General features: G+C 37.4%; 1 long non-coding RNA gene across 1 annotated transcript; it reads left to right on the top strand.

Annotated features, from left to right (window-relative positions):
* Window positions 1–1,548: 1,548 nt before the first annotated feature.
* On the top strand, window positions 1,549–5,304 carry LOC109239028. The gene is made up of 4 exons (XR_002069839.1): window positions 1,549–1,947; window positions 2,606–2,664; window positions 4,296–4,436; window positions 4,884–5,304. It is a non-coding gene; the product is annotated as an uncharacterized LOC109239028 (long non-coding RNA).
* Window positions 5,305–20,477: the final 15,173 nt, after the last annotated feature.

Raw genomic sequence — 20,477 nt, 5'->3', positions numbered from 1 at the left:
TTTTTTAATTTTGTATGCCAAAAGTCCTCAAATTTTATATTTCCTAAGTTTAACTAAAATTTGGTCATTGGAATCATACCTATGTTATGTTTTGATGATCTAACAAACTTAGTGATACGAACAAGATGGAGAACCTATTCCACATCCTCAAAGTACTCAAGATCAATAAGTCTCAAGTCTGGGACATGTTCCAACACCCAGAGTCAAATAAACAACAGAGGGAACAGATGGACATCAGTTCCCTTGCGGACTGTACCAGTCAACACCACAGCTGAAAAGTCACTGCAATTGTTCCTCTGCACACACGCAACAGTGCAAACAGTGCAGCGGTCACTTTATGGGGAATGCCCTTGTATCAAACATGCTTTCATCATTCAAGTGATATCACTTGTGTAATATTAACATGATGCAAAGGGAAAACAAGACACTTACACATTCTATAATTCATCAAGCCTTCTCTCAAGTGTGTTGCCAACTTGCAAGTGGCTTCAAGAACAAAGAACATCACAACGAAGGACCAGTTTCCTGCACTATGTTATTACATGTCCTTAGTTATGTTGTACCTTTATTAAAATAACTTACTTGTAATTCCTACTTAGCTTAGCTAGAAGTATTGTGTAGGAAATCTTTGTAAAACCATAAACCTGGTATTGTGTCTTGATTAGAGTTAGTCGAGTTGTGAGCTTTGTAATATAGTTATTACAAAGAGGGTTTGTAATATAGTCATTATAACGGGGCTTGCAATAGAGTTATTACAAGTGAGTGAGGGATTAAGAGTTTAATGCCTAGGTTACAATAGGTTGTAATCTGAGTTGCTCGGTTAGTGAAATTGAAATTCTACAAGTGTAGGTCGTGTTTTTTAATCCCGTGAGCTGGGAATTTTTCACGTAAAATTCTGCTGTGTCATTTTTTTACTACTGTGTGTGTTTTGTGGTAACTAATAGAGAACCAGGTTCTCTATATAGTTTGGTGGATCCTTAGTTTCTATCAATCTTCAAGGGCAACACCTTATCTTAAATTAGATTTTAAGTTATATGAATTAATAGTATAAAGTTTTTTATTTAGTCAGTGTAATTTAATCTGAGGCTTATTAAATACAGTTACTCAGCAATTATCTTTTAAATAAGCTTATTGTATAAATAGTTCTTATAGTGTTCTTTCCACTTTTCTCCGTACTTGATTGCCGTATTTTGTCGTTTAGATTTGTGGCTATGTAAAGTTTAAGTGTAGGGAAGAAGCGCGAAAGCTAGATTGTAGTTTTCAGGATTTAGTTTATAATTTTCATTTCTTTTGTTGTCATTGGCTTGTTGTTTATTCTAATTCTTAATTTTTTTTGTCTAACTTGTTGGTCTTGCATTGTACCGAATTTCTTTTGGGCTTCTGTTCTTTGTCACGCTCATATTTCTACTATATATAAATGGCCAAGTTGTACGAACACAGCTCTTTCAAGTTGTACATAAGGCACTCTGAGTTGTACTGTAAATTTGGGTATATTTCATTGGTGATTGTATTTACTTTTCTCTCTTTATTGTGACACGTGCAGTTACACTTTTGTTTGTGTGGAACAACGGGACTCCACCTTCTCCACTCTACTTTCTCCTTCCACAGTTCCATACCCATTTGATCATTTCTTTCTTCTTCAGTCTATTTCATTTCTATCCTCTTTCTCTATATTTTCAATTTCAATTCTTTCTCTTTTTCCTTGCATTCACGCTACTTGCTTTAAGTTTTCCTTTTGGTCATTTACAATTAGAGGTTTGAAATGGCGAATTCTGCTCATTCTTATTCTCTATGCACGTAGATTATGCTCCTGAGGATCAATTCATGTGTAAGGAGGCTTGGCTTATGTGACAAAGAATGTTCGAGTTCCGGAGGTAGAATATCAAGCAGATCAAACCAGTAGAAAGGGTTGATTTCAGATTCTCCAATTTTTAAGCCGCCCTTTAGGTACATTGCACATTCTTTTCACACCCTTTCAACTTTAGATCCCTTTATTGAAAACATAAATTCAGTGTTCTGCTCTTGTTTAATTTATTGAGCAGTTGGTCGTGGGTTAAAACTACAGCGTTAACAATGGGATACAAACTTTGAAAATAGTTCACCTCTATATTCAATTTTTTTAATTTTGCTTTTGTATCGATTTGGTTCCCACTGAGGTGTTAATTTAAGTGTTTGTATGGTATTCCATATATAAATGTGGGTGTCTTAACTTTTCTCTTTGGTGGCAATATAAACTGAACTAGGATGCCCCAATTTGTCGTAGGCGTAATATAAACTTATATGATACAAACTAATTGCTTTTGATTCTGCATTTATGGGCCACATGTGAATTTACCTATTGATTTTCCCATTATGGATTAACTTCGCTTGATTTTCTGATAGTGGTTTTCCCAAGCATTAAGTACACATTTGGCTTTAGGTTATTTTGGAAGTATATTTTTTGGGGCAACTAAAGTTTATGAATATGTACTGCCTTTGCAATAAAATAGAAATTTCATTGCATTTTAATTTAATTACTTGCATACATTATTAAACTCTGAAGTAATCTGCATTGGACTTGTTCAATATAATGTTGAATCAAGAAATCAGATGGTTGTCAACACAGGTACCTTCATTTCATGGTTGCATACAAAATGACCAACAACATCAAAGAAAATATAAAAGGTAAGTCCTCTTAACTTTCAAAGTATAATTTTCTCAGATGATGTGGGTGTAGTGTAATGCATGTTTTGTGGGGTATTCTCTCTTGCAGAGGTTGTTAATTTCTCTATCAGTATCCGATGTAGCCTCTCTGTTTCTAGAGTTATTTGTGCAATCATTCTTCTAAGTGTTGTTTTGAGGTGATAATTAGCAATATCGCTTTTAAAAACTATCAAACACAAATTGTTTCTTAGAAAATATTTTTCAACAAGCATTTTTGATAATTTTCTTCAGAAAAAATTCCAACAAAATATTCAAATACTATTAAGGTTTTCCATTCAATCGTTCGAGCGACACGAAATAAGAATGTTGTTTCAACCCTGCAGGAGCATTTTAGCAAACTTTATCACCTATAATATCTTCTTAGTTCATTTGGATGATAAAGGATTAATTCAAGATCAAAAGATTATTTGCATTATTAATCATAGATATGAAACTACTACCTTTATATATACGGGCAGTGTTGCGGATCAACACAATAAAACAATCCTGTTTTTCTCCATATGAGAGAGCATATTAGGAGATGAAGCTTTATTAGAATCAAATCAATCACCCGTGTTCACCATGCTTTAAGAATAACATTGTATTTATGTCTTCAAATATTTACAAAATAAAGAAAATCTTGAAAAGCTTCATGGCACATTAAACAAAAAGATGATGTTTCTTGTTTCCAAATACCAAATTTCAAACATTGAAAGGTGTAGAGTTAAGCCAATCTAAGATTCAAGCCTTTGTAATGGTTGCAATTTATGGTTAAATGTGTAAATTATTGAAATAATTTTATTTGTATAAACTAGATATTTTTACGTGTTGTTGACAAAGCTATGATGATTGTTTCCTTCTATTGGTAATTCATCTTTCTTCTTACCCTTCCCGTACATTTTGAAGTTGCTCCCATTATAAGACATGTGATTGTAATTATTTTTTTGTGTTCTCTTGCGAAAAAGTTTTTTTGGAGACAGAGCATGAAAAGTGACCATTCCATATATTAGCACCACAATTTTTAAGAATATCTGCCATTATTTTTACTTTTCCCTTCAATATGCAAGGTTATGTCTTGATTTCTTTACCTCAGAGAATTTTGTGACCTTTAGTATCATTCTGTCCAAACCATTTCTGGGAAGGCCAGGAAATGATTCAACTGTTACATTTATTTATTTCTTTTTTTTGTTAAAACTATGTTTCAAATCCAAGATGTTCAAGAATAGTGGTTAAGTTTCTGCACTCTTTAACATAAGATTAGTCAGTTCTATTTCTTGATGGGGGCAGAGAAACAACTTAAAGAAAGGAAATATATAGCTAAAAAGATCTATGCCATAAAAAAAGTTTGTTGGTTCTTTATGCAAGATCTTAAGGCTGATGCTTTATTTTTACTTGGTCTTTTATTATACTTGACGAAGATACTTAATTATACTTCTGTTACCATGCACTTCGGGCAATGATATAAACTCATCATGTATCACATTTGAGAATCTCAAGGTAAAGGATATTGTTTTATGGCATTAATCAAAAAAATCTTTCGGTTAACCTCTAAGATTGTCTTCTTTTTAGTTTAATAATCAGATATTTCTTGATCTTATTTTATCTTTTGACAGAAGATATGATACCTATGAAGCTGCGAAATCCCCCTTGATGGAGCTGGTAAGAAGGTGCTGCAGAGATGCTACCTGGCGATATTGAAAACTAAAGTGGCAGCATAACAATATTGCCGACTCCCTAATCTTCAAGAATGAAAGGTACTGACAATGACTTCAATGGATTCTCAAGATTATTATTAGCAAGAATTCCGAATTCCAAAAGCTTTTCATTTTTGTTTTCCCATTGAGGATGACAAAATTTGCTATCTATATTGATAAACATTTTTATATTCTTTCAAATATTATTGCATTTTGTTTGGTAGTAAAGCAGAGCACGTCCTATGTCCTTCCTGTTAATCTTTTTTCTTCTCCTACAAAATCAGTTGAAGATGTCGTTTGATCCACATGGAACGGTACTTAATCTTCATATTTTGTTGTATTTTCTCATTATGTTGATATGTTGGGTCTTATTAAGAACAAAAAATTTCACACTCTGTGAAGCATACCTATGGTTAAGCACTGAGGATTGAAGTTGCCTTGTTAACATTTTAGGTTGAGATTAGTTAGTTGGTGAACCTTGGTGTGAGCCCTTCTCTACGATTTCAGGAACATTAATGGTGATGTGTGGGCCTTGGGAATCAAATATGTACAAGGAGTTCAATGACCATCCAAACTTGCAGGTGTAGTTGGCATTTGTGTCAGCCTTGGTCTTTTTGGCCTGTGTCTGTTTCTTCCCATTCCATTGGTCAATCTTGTGGCATTTCTTCAAACTAAGATGAAGCGAGGATATTTAAACCTGAAACTTTTTAGTGGCTCCCCTTGGCATGCAGGTGATTCCAAAGATTGTGATATCAGTAGAATTTGAATGATAGGTTGTAAAAACAGAATGTTCCTAATAGATTCATTCAGCATCTTTTTCTTTGGGTTCTTTTTTGGTTGCAAGTTGTCACCAGTTGTGCTAGATTTGATTTCTTTTCTTTTGTTGATGGTTTGGTATTGCACTTCGATTGAAGATGCTTTTGGTTGATATCAACTTCTTTTGTATAAATGACCAGTTTATCCATTTTAGAAAAACAAGCTCAAAATTTTGAATATATTAGATTCCCTGTAATTTTGTGACCGATTTCCCGTGCGTAGCACGGGCATCACTTTCCAGTTTATTTGAAACGGGTAATTGTTAGCTTAAGTAGTAGTTTAGATTATGAATTTCAGAATTTGTTTTTTTCTTTTGAAGGGCAAAGATACTTATACTTATATTAATATTAATAATAATAAAATAGGCATTGTGCTAGGGTACATCACCCATAGAAATGCCATTAGTACATAATAGTGCCATGCCATTTAGGGCATTATTATTACCTAGAGAAGCTAGATTGTTGCATGCGTACATACTACATGAACGGAAACTATTATAACCATCCCTATCCTTACAATACACATCTAATGCAAAAGTAGGAGGTTTAGCAAAATAGATAGATATATTATAACTGGGGTACTGTAGAGCTTCCTTGGCCAACTTGTGTGCCACCATATTCCCTTCACGGAAGTTGTGCTTCATTATGATCTCCCCCTGCTCCATTGCCTTCCCCATTAAGCACCTGCATTCATAAATTAAATCATTGTAAGTAGGATAATCCTCTTCTAAAAAGCGAATCACCTCTGTGGCATCTGTCTCTATTTCACATGGTATGAACTTTTCCTTGATAATTGTTTGAAGTGCTTCACGAAAAGCTAGGAGTTGTGCATATATAGGAGATATAATGTGACACTTTGCGTAGTAACCCAGCATCCATTCTCCTCTGTTATTGCGTATGATTCCGCTGATGCCTCCATGTAAGTATTCGTCGTTGAAAGCTCCATCAAAATTGACCTTGTACCAATTCCTAGGAGGCGGTTGCCATTTAACCTTCACCTTAATGGAAATATTACTAGTAGTATGTTTAGTGATTAGTAAAATATATTCCAATGCTTGATCAAACACTTTAGTGGTGCTGATATTATTTGTAGCATTGTTAACATTGTTGTCATTCCTGGTTTTCCAGATTGACCATAACGCAAATGGAAAAACGTCCTCCCAAGTGGTGAATTTATTTGGTATCTTGGGTGTTTTCTTTCTGAGGAAATCAACCCAGTGCTCATGTGGCATGGGGGTGTTTAAAACTACCCCTATAGATTCCCAGAAATTTTTTGCCACCATGCATTCCCAAAATATATGAAGTAGGGATTCTTTCCTATCTTTGCATGTTGGGCAATTTGTGTCTATGTTGATACCAATTTTCCCTAGGTAGTCCCTTGTAGGAAGTCTTGAGTCGTAACACTTCCATAAGAAAAACATGATTTTCCTAGGACATTTCACTCCCCATATCCATGCAAAATCTTTACTTGTATGATAATATGTGTCAATCAATTTGTAGCAAGAGGAGGTCGTGAATATCCCACTAGGATTTGTACTCCATATAATCTTTCTAGAATGCGCGGTGGATGTGGTTAGTGAGTGAATACTATTCAGGACATTGTTGAGAATTTCGAATGAAATATGTGCTAGATCCCACATATTATTTCTTTAGATGTCTTTTATTTTCAAATCACTCTCCTTATTAATTAGCGGTCCTACTACATTTTTCCTTAATTTTCCAAATTTAGGAATCCAGTTGGTATCCCATATGGACATGTTGGTATGATTATTTACAGGCCATCTTATACCTTGTTGACAATAATTCCATCCCTTTAGGAGGCTTTTCCAAGTATGTGAAACTCCCTTGGTAGATTTAGTATGGCTATATAGACTAGTAATAATTCGTGCCCAAATAGAAGTAGGTTCGTTTAGAAGCCTCCAAACAAGGCTTGTCAGTAGGGACAAATTTTTTGATTTAGATTTTCTAATACCTAGCCCTCCCATATCTTTAGATAATGTAACCACATTCCACCCTATTAAGTTCAATCTCTTTTTTTCAGAAGTAGTTCCCCAAAGAAATTTTTTTTTTGAATCTTGTCTATCTCTTTAAGAGTCCTACTAGGGAGTATTGAGAGTTGCATTTGGTGATTTGGTAGTGTATTTAGAGTGGACTTTATGAGGGTACACCTTCCTGCCATATTGAGCCAATTAGCATTCCAAATGTTTAGTCTAGCCCTCATTTTTTTGAATTATAGGCAGGTAATCCTTGTGTTTTGGTTGTTTACTACTCATTGGGAATCCTAGGTATTTACCAAAATTCTTACTGACCTTTATATCTAACATTGAACTGATCCAATTGCTCATACCAATTGGGCATGCCTTTGAAAGCAACAGCTTTGATTTATCTCTATTGATTTGGTAGTGTATTTAGAGTGGACTTTATGAGGGTACACCTTCCTGCCATATTGAGCCAATTAGCATTCCAAATGTTTAGTCTAGCCCTCATTTTTTTGAATTATAGGCAGGTAATCCTTGTGTTTTGGTTGTTTACTACTCATTGGGAATCCTAGGTATTTACCAAAATTCTTACTGACCTTTATATCTAACATTGAAATGATCCAATTGCTCATACCAATTGGGCATGCCTTTGAAAGCAACAGCTTTGATTTATCTCTATTGATATTAAAGCCAGATAACTGACAAAAGAGATTCATATTATCTCTCATTGTAGTGATAGTTTTTTTATTTGCTCTACCCATTAAAGTTAGATCATCAGCAAAAAACAAATGGGACAATGGGGGGCTTTTTTTGTTCAAATAAATGGGATCCCAATTTAGGGTGTCTATTTGGTGTTCAATATTCTTGGATAACATATCCATGCATAATATGAATAGATATGGTGACATTGGGTCCCTTTGCCTAATACCCCTAGTAGGACAAAACTCATCTGTTTTATTACCATTAACTAGAATTGAGATAGAGCTAGTTGTTATGCAACTAAGAATTAGAGTCGTTATATTAGGAGGAAAATTGTGGAACCTGAGGGTTCTATATACAAAAGATCATTCAATTTGTCGAAGGCCTTTTCAAGGTCTAGTTTTAGAAGCCAATTTCCTTTTCCTGTCTGGTTATTAATATGTTTTAGGACTTCTTAGATAATGATTACATTATCAGTAGGTCGTCTATTTTTCACAAAGCTAGTTTGATGTTCACTAACTAGATTTTTTAGTAAAGGCTTAATACGGTTAGCAATTATCTTAGTAATTACTTTATACAATGTATTGCAAAGACTAATTGGTCTAAAGTTTTGTAATTGGTTTGCATTATTGGACTTAGGGATCAAACAAACATAGGTTTTATTAAGGTCTTGGGTATTGTCTTACTGTTAAAAATTCCTTGGCATAAATTAATGACCTTATTTCCTAGAATTGGCCAAATATTTTCGAAGAAAAAGGGGTGCAAACCATCAGGTCCGGGTGCCTTACATGGTTTAAAAGAAAAATAGCTCTTCTAATCTCATGATTTTTAAGAGGCATGTCAAGGCATGACAAATCTATTTTGCTAAAATTCTTGTTTGCCAGTGTGATATTTTTCCAATTTGTATGTTCATGTGAGGTAGTGAAAATATTTTTGAAATGAATTGACACATAGTGCATGAGAGCTTTTTGGTTTTCTATCCAGTTACCATTGTTATCTTTGAAGAAGACAATATTATTTTTTCTTCTCCGATTAGTGGCTTGTATATGAAAATATCTAGTATTAGCATCTCCTTTTAGCCAATTAACCCTAGAACGAAGTTTCTAGTAATCCTCTTCTAATTTGAGGACTGAGTCATAATCCTCTATTAATTTTACTTCTAGGTCTCTAAGAAATTGACTATACTGGTAATTAGGAGAGTTTTGAATACCTATTATACGCTTTAGTAAAATTATTTTTTTAGCAAAATTTTTACCAAAGGTTGCTTTTTTCCAATCCAAAACACTTTTTTGGAAATGCTCCGTTCCCTCTATAATATCCCTATTATCCCAGCTATCTCTAAGAATTCTTGGAAAATCAGGGTGGGAGCACCAGAAAGTTTACATCCAAAAAGGTCTAGCACTAGTTTTGTTAATAATATTGTTTATGTTGACTAATATATGATTATGGTGGGAGTGAATTTTAGGAAGGCGAGTAACCGTTATAGTGTTATATTCCTGTAACTAACCGAGGTACGCAGTTTACCTCACATTTGTGAAGAGCAGTTCAGCGGGAGTTGGGCACACGGGTTGAGTTGAGCACAACATTTCATCCTCAGACGGACGAGCAGTCCGAGAGCACTATTCAGATTTCGGAGGATATGCTCCGAGCTTGTGCCATTGACTTTGGAGGCTCATGTGATCAGTTTTTGCCTTTAGCAGAGTTTGCCTACAACAACAGCTACCAGTCGAGCATCCAGATGGCTCCTTATAAGGCTTTAGATGGTAGGCGGTGTCGGTCGCCGGTTGGATGGTTTGAGCCGGAGAGGCTCGGTTGTTGGGTATGGATCTAGTACAGGATGCCTTGGACAAGGTCAAGATCATTCAGGATAGGCTTCGTACAGCTCAGTCCAGGCAAAAGAGTTATGCCGACCATAAGGTTCGTGATGTGGCATTCATGTTGGTGAGCGAGTGTTGCTTCGGGTGTTGCCTATGAAGGACATGGTGAGATTTTGAAAGAAGGCAAGCTTAGCCCTAGGTTCATTGGCCTGTTTGACATTCTTGATCGAGTGGGAAAGGTGGCTTACAGACTTGCATTGCCACCGAGTTTATCAGCCGTGCACCCAGTGTTTCATGTGCCCATGCTTCGGAAGTATCACGGCGATCCATCCCACGTGTTAGACTTCAGCACCGTCTAGTTGGACAAATACTTCTCCTATGAGGAGGAGCCGGTAGCTATTCTAGACCGGCAGGTTCGTCATTTGAGATCGAAGAGTATTCCTTCTATTTGTTTTCAGTGGAGAGGTCAGCCTTGATGTTTTATACGTTAATACCACACAAGAGGGGGGGGGGTGATTTGTGTGGTACCCAATTTTTCGCTCTACTTCTAGGTGTGCTAACTCTATTGTTTGTGGAATAATAATAACATAAAGTAAGGAACACAAAGATTTTTACGTGGAAAACACCTGGCTCAAAAGGTGAAAAAACCATGACCTACTACTCAGTAGGATTTTCCCAAACTTCCACTAATATCACTGAGCCAAAACAGCATTTACATAACTCTTGTAAACCTATGGATTAAACTCTAATCCCGTTGTGGCACACAGCCTCAACTGTTGCGACAACTTCAAGTTAACTCTAACTTGAATACACAAAGTACCTAATACAATTGCTGCTATGAAAGCTGAAAGATACAAGTTTAAATCACCTACTACAATTGAACTAGAACAAAAGAAAGACACAATGGAATTGGTTCAGCTATCTTGTCCAAGTAGCTTCAGGAATGCACACTCAATTCTCACATAAATTGCTTGCAAAATTGCCTCGCTCTTTTGCTCTCAATTTAGTTTAACTTCTGCGTTTGTGCAATACCTGTAAAAGAGAACAATCACTGTTATTTAATGAGTTAGTAATTAGAGTTTGATTGAGACTCAATTGTTGATCTTCCATCGAAGTTGCGTCCTTGAACAACACAAACTCCAACCCTATCTTTTATCTGGATTGTGTTCTCTTCTCATAAGGAGACTTTCTCTCCTTATTCCATATGCAACCTTTTCGATTTATTCAGGAGATATTGTTGCTTGATCAATGGGACTTATCTCCTTCACGTGCATCTCACATGTATAGCTTGACAAACACTGTGCTTCACATGATGAACCTGGTCCATGACTGAGTTTATTTGTCATTCTTCAAAACTTCACCTGTTCTTGGGCCAACAAATTCCCCCTTTTTGATGATGACAAACTCTGTGCTTTTTGCTGATCAAAGAACCTGTAAGAACTCAACTTAACCATCAACACTTAAGTTAGAATTTTTACTTATGATCAAGGACCGGGTTAATTAGGTTATAAATATCACTTAATTCAGAATAATTAGTAATGCACAATATCTCTTCCCCCTTTTGGCATCATCAAAAAGTTGCATACACGGTGTGAATCCCACATTTTAATAAGTACTCATGGCCACTGGGGCAACTGCAAGTGAAATCATTGTGCAATTATCAATAATCAACAAACATATTTAAACTATTAAGATCAGAATCATCATTAAACAAGAGAAAATAGCAGTTGTCATTGATAAAGATATGATTCCACAAACAGTCCACAAAAAGAAAGAAAAACTTCCAAAACATGAGCAAAAAATACAGAAACATCCCTAATCCGGGTCACTGGGTTCACTGGGGTTCACTGGGGGTACTAGACTAGTTCAGAAGACAAGTGCTGGGAGACCTAGGGCTTGGAGGAACTAGAGGGTTGAGACTGGAGAAGGTTCAGCATATTCTGAAGCATTCCATCACTTTTCTCCTTTTCTTTTGCTATCTCAGTTCTAAGTCTATCTCTCTCAGTTTCCAACTCAGCCATACGAGCCTTGAGTCTAGCAATTTCATCATCCTTAGTTCCATATTCTTGAACCAAAGCCCTAACCTTGCTGTTGATGGGTGTCCTCAGAGATGAACCAGGTTCAACTGGGATGGCATTGACTGGATAGTCACAAGCCAGCAGGGTCTTAACACCAAAATGTTCCTTGCTTGATGCCATTTCCCATTTCTTCAAAGGCACATTTAGCCTGTCCAGCACAGTAGTAAGTATGAACCCATATGGAGTGGCATGAGCCTTGGAGCCATTGATGACCCTGTCGAGCAATTTGACAATTAAAGTAGGCCAGTTGATTTGCATTCCTCTCACCAAGCACTCCATAAGAACGAGGTCCATGTAATTTGCAGTGTGCCTTCCTTTAAGGGATTTATTTCAATTCCTCTTTGATTAGTTCCCCCTGTTAGGTTGCCCTGGATGGAAGAACCTATTCCATCATATGTTCCTTCTGTTGGTGCCACTTTGACCTGAGCTGAGGCTTCAGTCAAGTCCTTTACCAATCCAATGGCTTCATCTTCATGTTCTTATCTCTCAGAAAGAATTTTAGTTTCATCAAATACTACATGTACACTTTCTTCTACACACAAAGTTCTTTTATTAAACACTTTATATGTTTTGCTATGTGAAGAATATCCCAAGAATAATCCCTCATCACTTCTGGGATCAAACTTACCTAGGGAGTCTTTTCCATTATTGTGCACATAGCACTTACAACCAAATGCCCTAAGATGGGATATGTTTGGTTTTATCCCTTTAAGTAACTAATAGGGAGTCTTCTCTACAAGTGGTCTAGTCATACATCTATTGATTATGTAATATGCAGTGTTTAGAGCCTCTGCCCAAAAGCTGTGAGGCAGTTTACTAGAAAGAAGCATGGTCCTAGCCATGTCCTCGAGAGTCCTATTCTTTCTTTCAACTACTCCATTTTGTTGAGGAGTCCTAGGGGCAGAGAAATTATGATCTATACCATTTTCATTACAGAAATCAGCAAACTTGGAGTGTTCAAATTCAGTTCCATGATCAGACCTAATGGATGCAAGTTGATTTCCTAATTGTTTCTGAGTTTTTCTAACAAATGCAGTAAACATGTCCAATGCTTCATCTTTAGAATTTAGAAATAGAACCCAGGTAAATCTAGAATAATCATCAACAAGCACCATTACATATTTCTTTCCACCTCTGCTCATGGTTCTCATTGGACCACAGAGATCCATATGGACCAGTTCCAACGACTTTGTTGTGCTTACCATTTTCTTGCTTTTGAAGGATGATCTTACCTGCTTCCCCCTTGCACATGCCTCACAAACTTTGTCTTCCTTGAACTTGATGTTGGGTAACCCTATCACCAAGTCCTTAGTGACTAATTTGTTTAGCTGATTCAGACTGGCATGACAAAGTCTTTTGTGCCACAGGAGGGGATCATTAACCAACACACTTAGGCAAGTGAGTTCATTTTCTGAGAGAGTAGACAAATCTATAATGTAAATATTGTTAATTCTCTTTCCCTGCAAAACAATCTTGTTAGTGGTAATATTAATCACAAAGCATTTAGTAGAGGTGAATGCTACAAGGTTACCTCTGTCACACAGTTGTGACACACTGATCAGGCTATATTTCAAGTCATCTATCAAGTAGACATTCTCAATAGAGTGAGAGTATGTCATACCTACCTTTCCAACCCCAATGATCTCACCTTTCTTTCCATTACCAAAGGAGACATTACCTCCTTTTAAGTCCTCAAGTGAAAGGAACTGGTCCTTGCTCCCAGTCATATGTTTTGAGCAGCCACTATCCATATACCATATTTGGCTACTTCCTTTCACTTGGACCTGCAAAAAGAAATTAGGGTTAGTCTTAGGAACCCAAACTAGTTTGGGTCCCTTTCTATAGGCAAAAGGATGAATCAAATTCCTTCTTGCCCACCCAAGCAGCTTACTTTTCTCTTGAACAAAGGCTTTGTTCTTTTGACTTGCCTTTTGCTTTTGCATTACATTCATTTTTGTAATGGCCAGTCTTGCCAAAGTGTGTGCAGATTTTATTCTCAGGAAGTGTGAGGTACTTGTTTTTAGGGTCCCACTTTGGTGCTTGAGTCCCATAGCCAAGTCCTCTTTTGTTTCTACTGTGATGCTCTTGCAACCAAGAAAGTGCATCGGAAGCCTTGTTCGGTTTTCATGTTTTGTCTAGTTCATGTTTTACTTTTCCTACATCTTCTTTTAGGACTTTAATCAATTCATCCTTCTTATACAACTCATCCTTCATTTTTCCTAAGTTTTCCTCTAGAGTGAGATATGTGTGATCAGCTTTCTTCTTTCCTGTTCCTAGTTTCAATTTAAAATTTTCAGACCTAAGTTCTAGGACACTGGTGTCAAGTTCAAGAACCTGGTTCTTCAACTCATCATTTTTGCTATCACTCTGATTAGCCCTAGACTCTAGACTTTTGCATTACACATTCCCTAGACAGATCTTCCTTCTCATTGTTAATTATCTCAGACTCATCAATGAAGTCTAGTAATAGCTCAGCCATCCTTTCCTTAGACAGAAATTTAATCTTGTCTTTGAGATGAAGAATACTTACCTCTTGTTCATCATATGATTCTCAGATGGCCATAAGGGCCTGTTCATCTTCCTCTGAGTCCTCATCTGATGTTTCTCCCCAGGCAGCAACCATAGCCTTTGTTGATCCTTTTTCCTTTTTGGTTGAACCTGTTCCTTCGTTCATCCCTTTCTTTCTTCCACTCAATTTCCTATTGAGGTCAGTTCTTGATCATGTGATCAGTCTTAACACACTTGTAGCAACCCTCATTGGTCTGTTTCTCAGGAGCCCTTGGTTTGTTGAAGGTTGTACCTCTTAAAGAACCCTTTCCTCTCATAAAGTACTTTTTGAAATCCCTTCTGATCATAGCCATTTCATCATCCTCCAGATCTGAAACTTCAGCAATTCTGAAAGCCAGACTTCTTTCCTTCTTGGGTGTATCCATCTTCATGGCTTGCTTTCTCAGTTCATAGGTAGTAAGATTTCCAATTAGTTCATCCAGCTTGAGGGTAATAATATTCTTAGATTCCTGAATAGCAGTGATATTTCTTTCCCATGAGAGTGGCAGAACACTTGTCAAGATTTTCCCAACCTTGTCTTCTTCAAGAATAATCCTTCCAAGGGAATTAAGTTCATTTGTCAGTGTAGCAAACCTAGTATACATCTCTTGGATAGTTTCTCCTTCATTCATAGTAAAATTCCAATATTGAGAATACAGCAGTGTTCCTCTGGACCTCTTCACTTGAGGTGTTCCTTCATGAGCCACTTGCAAAGTATCCCAGATTTCCTTTGCAGTGGTACAACTTTGGATCCTGCTATACTCATCTGGACCTAGTCCACATACAAGCCATTTCTTGGACTTAGCATTTTTCTCCCACTTCTTCAGGTCTTCAGCAGTGCAGTCAGCCCTTGTCTTTCGCACATCCACTCCTTCATCATTCTTCCTTGTAGTTGCTAGTTGACCATCAATGACTATGTCCTAGAGTTCATAATCTTCCTCTATGATGTGATCCTTCATCCTGTTCTTCCACCAAGAATAATACTATCCATTGAAGAGTGGAGGCCTAGCAGTAGATTGCCCTTCCCAGTTCCCAGGTGGTGCACTCACGTTGATCTTTTCCTAAGGTGTTAGCCTCTTCAAGGATAACCTGCTCTGATACCAATTGATGTTTTATACGTCAATACCACACAAGAGGGGGGTGGAGGACGAACGGAGTCTTTATCCCTATCTTTTCCCCTCAGGTACTTCCTTCTTATGTCCGTTCGAGGACGAACGGTTGTTTTAGAGGTGGAGAATGTGATGACCCAAAAGGTCATCACTTGTTTTAGAAATAAATTCTGTGTTTCGAGGACTTAGAAGCCTCCTTTTTCCTCAACGTGATTTGTGTGCGTGGTCCGGGCGTATATCCGGAACGCTTTTATGTGGAAATGTGATGAAAACGTTTATTTGGCCTTTAAAATATAATTTAAGTCGATTTCGGTCAACATTTTAGGTAAATGGACCTGGACCTGTGATTTGACGGTCTCGGAGGGTCCGTAGGAAAATATGGGACTTGGGCGTATGCCCGAAATTAAATTCCGAGGTCCAAAGCCCGAGAGATGAACTTTTAAAGAAAATTATTTTCTGGAAAATGTATGAGTTTTTGGAAATTTGAATGTTTTTGAAATTGATGGTATCGGGCCTGTATCTTGGTTTCGGAGCCCGGTACAAGTCTTATATGGCGTTTAGATTGAGCCTGTAAAATTTGGCAAGAAACGTACTGGAAAAGATGTGATTCGGACCCGTAGTTGTGAAATTTGATACTTTGGAACTTTTGAGATTTTTTCTTGATTTCTATGCTAAATACGTTGTTTAAGATGTTATTTTTGCGATTTGATCGCACAAGTAAGTCCGTAGGGTGTTTTTGAGGTCGTGTACATGTTTCATTTGGAGCCCCGAGGGCTCGGGTGAGTTTCAGATAGGCGTCATAGTGTTTTTAGACTTAGAAATCTGGTATTTTTGCTGTTTTCTGGTGTCAGAGTTTTTACTCTATGCGAACGCATGGTAACCCACGCGAACGAACAACACAAAATGGGAGGGGGGACAGGATTTCACTATGCGATCGCATAGAATTAGGTGCAAACGTGGAGCCTTAGGAGTTCACTCTACGCGCACGCACCCGGGCTATCACGAACGCATAGAATATGAGAGGGGCTGGGTAGTTGTAACCCTATGCGAACGTGGCCCTTAGCTTGTGAACGCGTAGATCAGGAGAGTCAACCTTATGCAAACGTGGCGAAAGGCACGCGAACGCGATGACTAAATGCCCAGTCTTTTAAAAACATTAGCAAAACGGGATTTCTTTAAAACTTCATAACTTTTTCACTTAAACTCGAACTTGGGCGATTTTTGAAGTGGGATTTCACCACAAAACCATAGGTATGTGTCCTTAGACTTGTTTTCTTCAATTTCCGTTAACACGCATTAGATTTCTAAGCCTAAATCATGTTCTTAAGGGTAGAAAATTGGGGATTTAGGTAGAGTTAGGGCTTTTTGAATAATTGGGATTTAGACCTCGTTTTGGGGTGGGATTTAAAAACTAACTGCATATTTGGGCTCGTGGATGAATGGGTGATCGGGTTTTGATCTGAACCTCGAGTTTCGACCATGCGGGCCCGGGGTCGATATTTGACTTTTTGGGGAAAATGATAGAAAACATATAATTTAGCATTGGGATTGAATTATTTAGCATTTATTGATGTTGTTAAATAAATTTGGACTAGATACGAGTAATTTGGAGGCAAATTCTAAAGGAAAAGCAGTGTTTGAGGCTTGAGTTGGCCGTGGAAGTTTGCGGTAAGTGTTTGGTCTAACTTTAGCTTGAGGGATTAGGAGTTGTGTCTTATTTGCTATGTGTTAATTGTGGAGTACGACGTATAGGCATGGTGACAAGTATCTATACGTCGGTGTCAAGCATGCCCGTGAGTCTTGTATTGTAATTGTTGTGACTCCGTTGTGGTTTATTTGTGCTTTATATGAGGGTTATTATTATTGTTCCCTTGCCGGGATGTTGTTGTGTTATTATTGCACCCTTGCCGGGATGTTATTGTTATATTATTGTTCCCTTGCCGGGATGTTGTTGTTATATTATTGTTTCCTTGCCGGAATTCTTTTATGATTGGTGTTGATAAATGAAAAGGGAGCGGGTTGCACGCCTGCAACGGTACTATATGAAAAAGGAGCGGGTTGCACTCCTGCAACGGTACTATATAAAATGGGAGCGGGTTGCACGCCTGCAACAGTAGTATATGAAATAGGATCGGGTTGCACGCCTGCAACGGTATTACATGTGTACTTGTTTCTTATTTCCTTATCTTTTGCTGGTAATTGATTTATGGTGTTCCTTACAATTCTCTACTGTTATTCTGTTGTTATCTGTTATTCCCCACAGCATGTTTCCCCAGCCCAACTTTAGCTGTAATTATCTACTTTTATTTCCGCTGTATATGAATTAACTGCAGAGGTTTATTTGGTAGTCTGGTCCTAGCCTCGTCACTACTTCTTCGAGGTTAGGCTAGGCACTTACCAGCACATAAGGTCGGTTGTGCTGATACTACACTCTGCACTGTGTGCAAATACTGATACCAGAGCGTTTGAACCGAAGTGAGGGTGCTGTCTTCAGTCCATTCAGGCGACTCGATGTAGTCCTGCAGACGTCCGCGGGCCTTGGCGTCTCCTCCTATCATCTCTCTTTCTGTTTTTACTTATTTAGAGATAGATTTGTGTATTTCCATTCAGAGCTTATTTGCAGTATTCTTAGATAGTCCGTGACTTGTGACACCAAATTCTGGGTAGAATTGTATTTCAGATTTCGTAGCAATGTTCGGTTAAGCTATTAAATTTTCGTCTTCCGCATCTCTGGTTATTGAATTTATTCCGCTGTTTAATCACTTATTACTTTGAATTGTTGAACATACTTAATAAAAAGGGTAATGATTTTATAATATTCGGCTTGCCTAGCTTCCACGAGTAGGCGCCATCACGACTCCCTAGGGTGGGAAATACGGGTCGTGACAGTTGGCGTACTCACGTTACTCCCTGCACCTTGTGTGCAGATTCAGGTGCCAGAGCATCAGAGTGAGAGCTTTTAGCAGCTTCTGTGTATTTCCGGAGTTGGCAAGGTAGCTGCACGGCGTTCGCAGCCCTGCCTTTCTCCTTCCTATCCTAGTACTTTATATTTCAGACATATTTTATATTAAGCAGACAGTGTTTGTACTTAGAGGCTCATGACTAGTGACACCAGATTCGGGCTGTGTTGATGTATTTACGTACTTGTTTCCACGTATTTCTTCTAATATTTTAAACATGAAAGATTTGAGACTTAATCTGTTACAAAAATGAATTTTACAAAAGATCTTCATATTGTTCGTGTTGTTTTGGCTGGCCTAGTACTATAGGCGCCGTCATTACGGGGTGTTTGGCGTCGTGACATTTGCGAATACCTTTAAGGTTGTAACGCTAACCGCTAGGCACTACACTACTTGTGTGATCAAATAAGCACAGACTCTTTTTTTTAAATTGTTGCTACCAAAATCAAACAAGTTAACACACATTATTATGGATCTCACTTTCAAAAAAAGTTCTTCCTCTCTTTTTTATTATTGTTGTTGTGACATATTTAGCAGAAACAAGATACCCTTCTCCTTTCTTCTCTTTTCACAATAAAATTCCCTCAAAGTTACATTTTGCAATAAAGCACAAATAAAGTGCTAAAGAGGGAAAAGGTGACAAAAGATCAATATATAATACAACGAAAGGCGAAGGGTAAATATTAGGCTATTAGAAAAATAGGATTAATCATTAGGCACAAAAAGATGAACAATTAATAACAATCTAAAGGTAGGTTATTTAGTCTTAAAAGTGTCTAAATAAGGAAGGCCCGCATCACTTCTTAATTCTAGGCAACAACCCACCCCACTTGCCCATGGAATTCAAGATTTACTTAAATTTCACTTCCTAATATGGAAGACATAACAAATAAAGTGATTCTCAGGAGTGATATGTTTTTTCAAAAAACTCAATTTTCTCTTATTTTTATTATTTTCACAATCGAAACTACTACTTGAACTACCAATTAGCCGATTCAAACAAATTCTGAAATTGTAAAGATAGATAGAGAATGAGCAACCTCTCACTAACAAATCCATCGGAAAATTCACACCTAATTCCTCCCAAACCCCCTGACAAAAAATCACATACATGCAATTAATCATCCACTCAAACAAATTAAATTACACCTTCAACTACCTATAAGGAGAAATTAATCCAAGGAGAATTATTCTCAATGGAACAACAATCATACTTAGAGCCACAATGTACAGCAATGGACACCCAAACTTATGACAATGAATCTATTGGACTCTTTGTGTACAAACCTGAAATAAATTATCCTGAGTGAGGATGAAAAACAAAGAATATATAATCCTTAGAGGTACTCACTAATTATTAAGCTCTTGGGGAAAAGAATAGTTCATCACTATCTTAAGAAAAAAACACAAGAGCTATGGAAGGATGATGAAAATTACCCTCTAATAGACCTAGGGGAGGATTACTATACGGTTAAATTGATGAAGGAAGAGAGCATGATAAGGATCATTCACAATGGTCCATGGTTCATCAATGGATACTTCCTATCAGTACAAAAATGGGTTCCAAACTTTGTGGCAAATAGGGCATCCCAAAACTACACAACCGTACGGATAAGATTACCTCAACTCCCTACGAAATTTTATGATTGGATTACCCTCACCAGAATTGGGAATTGTATTGGTAAACTATTGAAAGTGGATGCATGCACATCTGCTACTTTAAGGGGGAGATATGCACGCCTATATGTGGAATTGCCATTGGATCATCCGGTACAAACCTCTATTTTGATAGGGCACCACAACCAACCAATCTTATATGAAGGTGAAGGCTTCCTATGTAAAAATTATGGACGATTGGGTCACACAACACATAACAACACATATCGAATTGCTCCAAGTGGACAACCAAATGGAATGGCCAGTAAGGAAGCAGCAGTCTCTGAAGGAGATACTACACAAGAGTGGAAGACAATATCCTTTCCAAGGATGGGGAAGAGCAAAGCAGCAAATCAACACCAAATAAGGGCAATCTCCTCCACTGACACAGGTACTAGTGCACGTTTCTTGGCTACAAGCCCAGGTAAGTTCCTCAACTCC

This window comes from Nicotiana attenuata, unplaced genomic scaffold, assembly GCF_001879085.1.
Source record: "Nicotiana attenuata strain UT unplaced genomic scaffold, NIATTr2, whole genome shotgun sequence".
NCBI lineage: Eukaryota > Viridiplantae > Streptophyta > Magnoliopsida > Solanales > Solanaceae > Nicotiana > Nicotiana attenuata.
The sequence above is the reverse complement of the archived record's forward strand: the minus strand, read 5'-3'. Positions and strand labels throughout refer to the sequence as shown.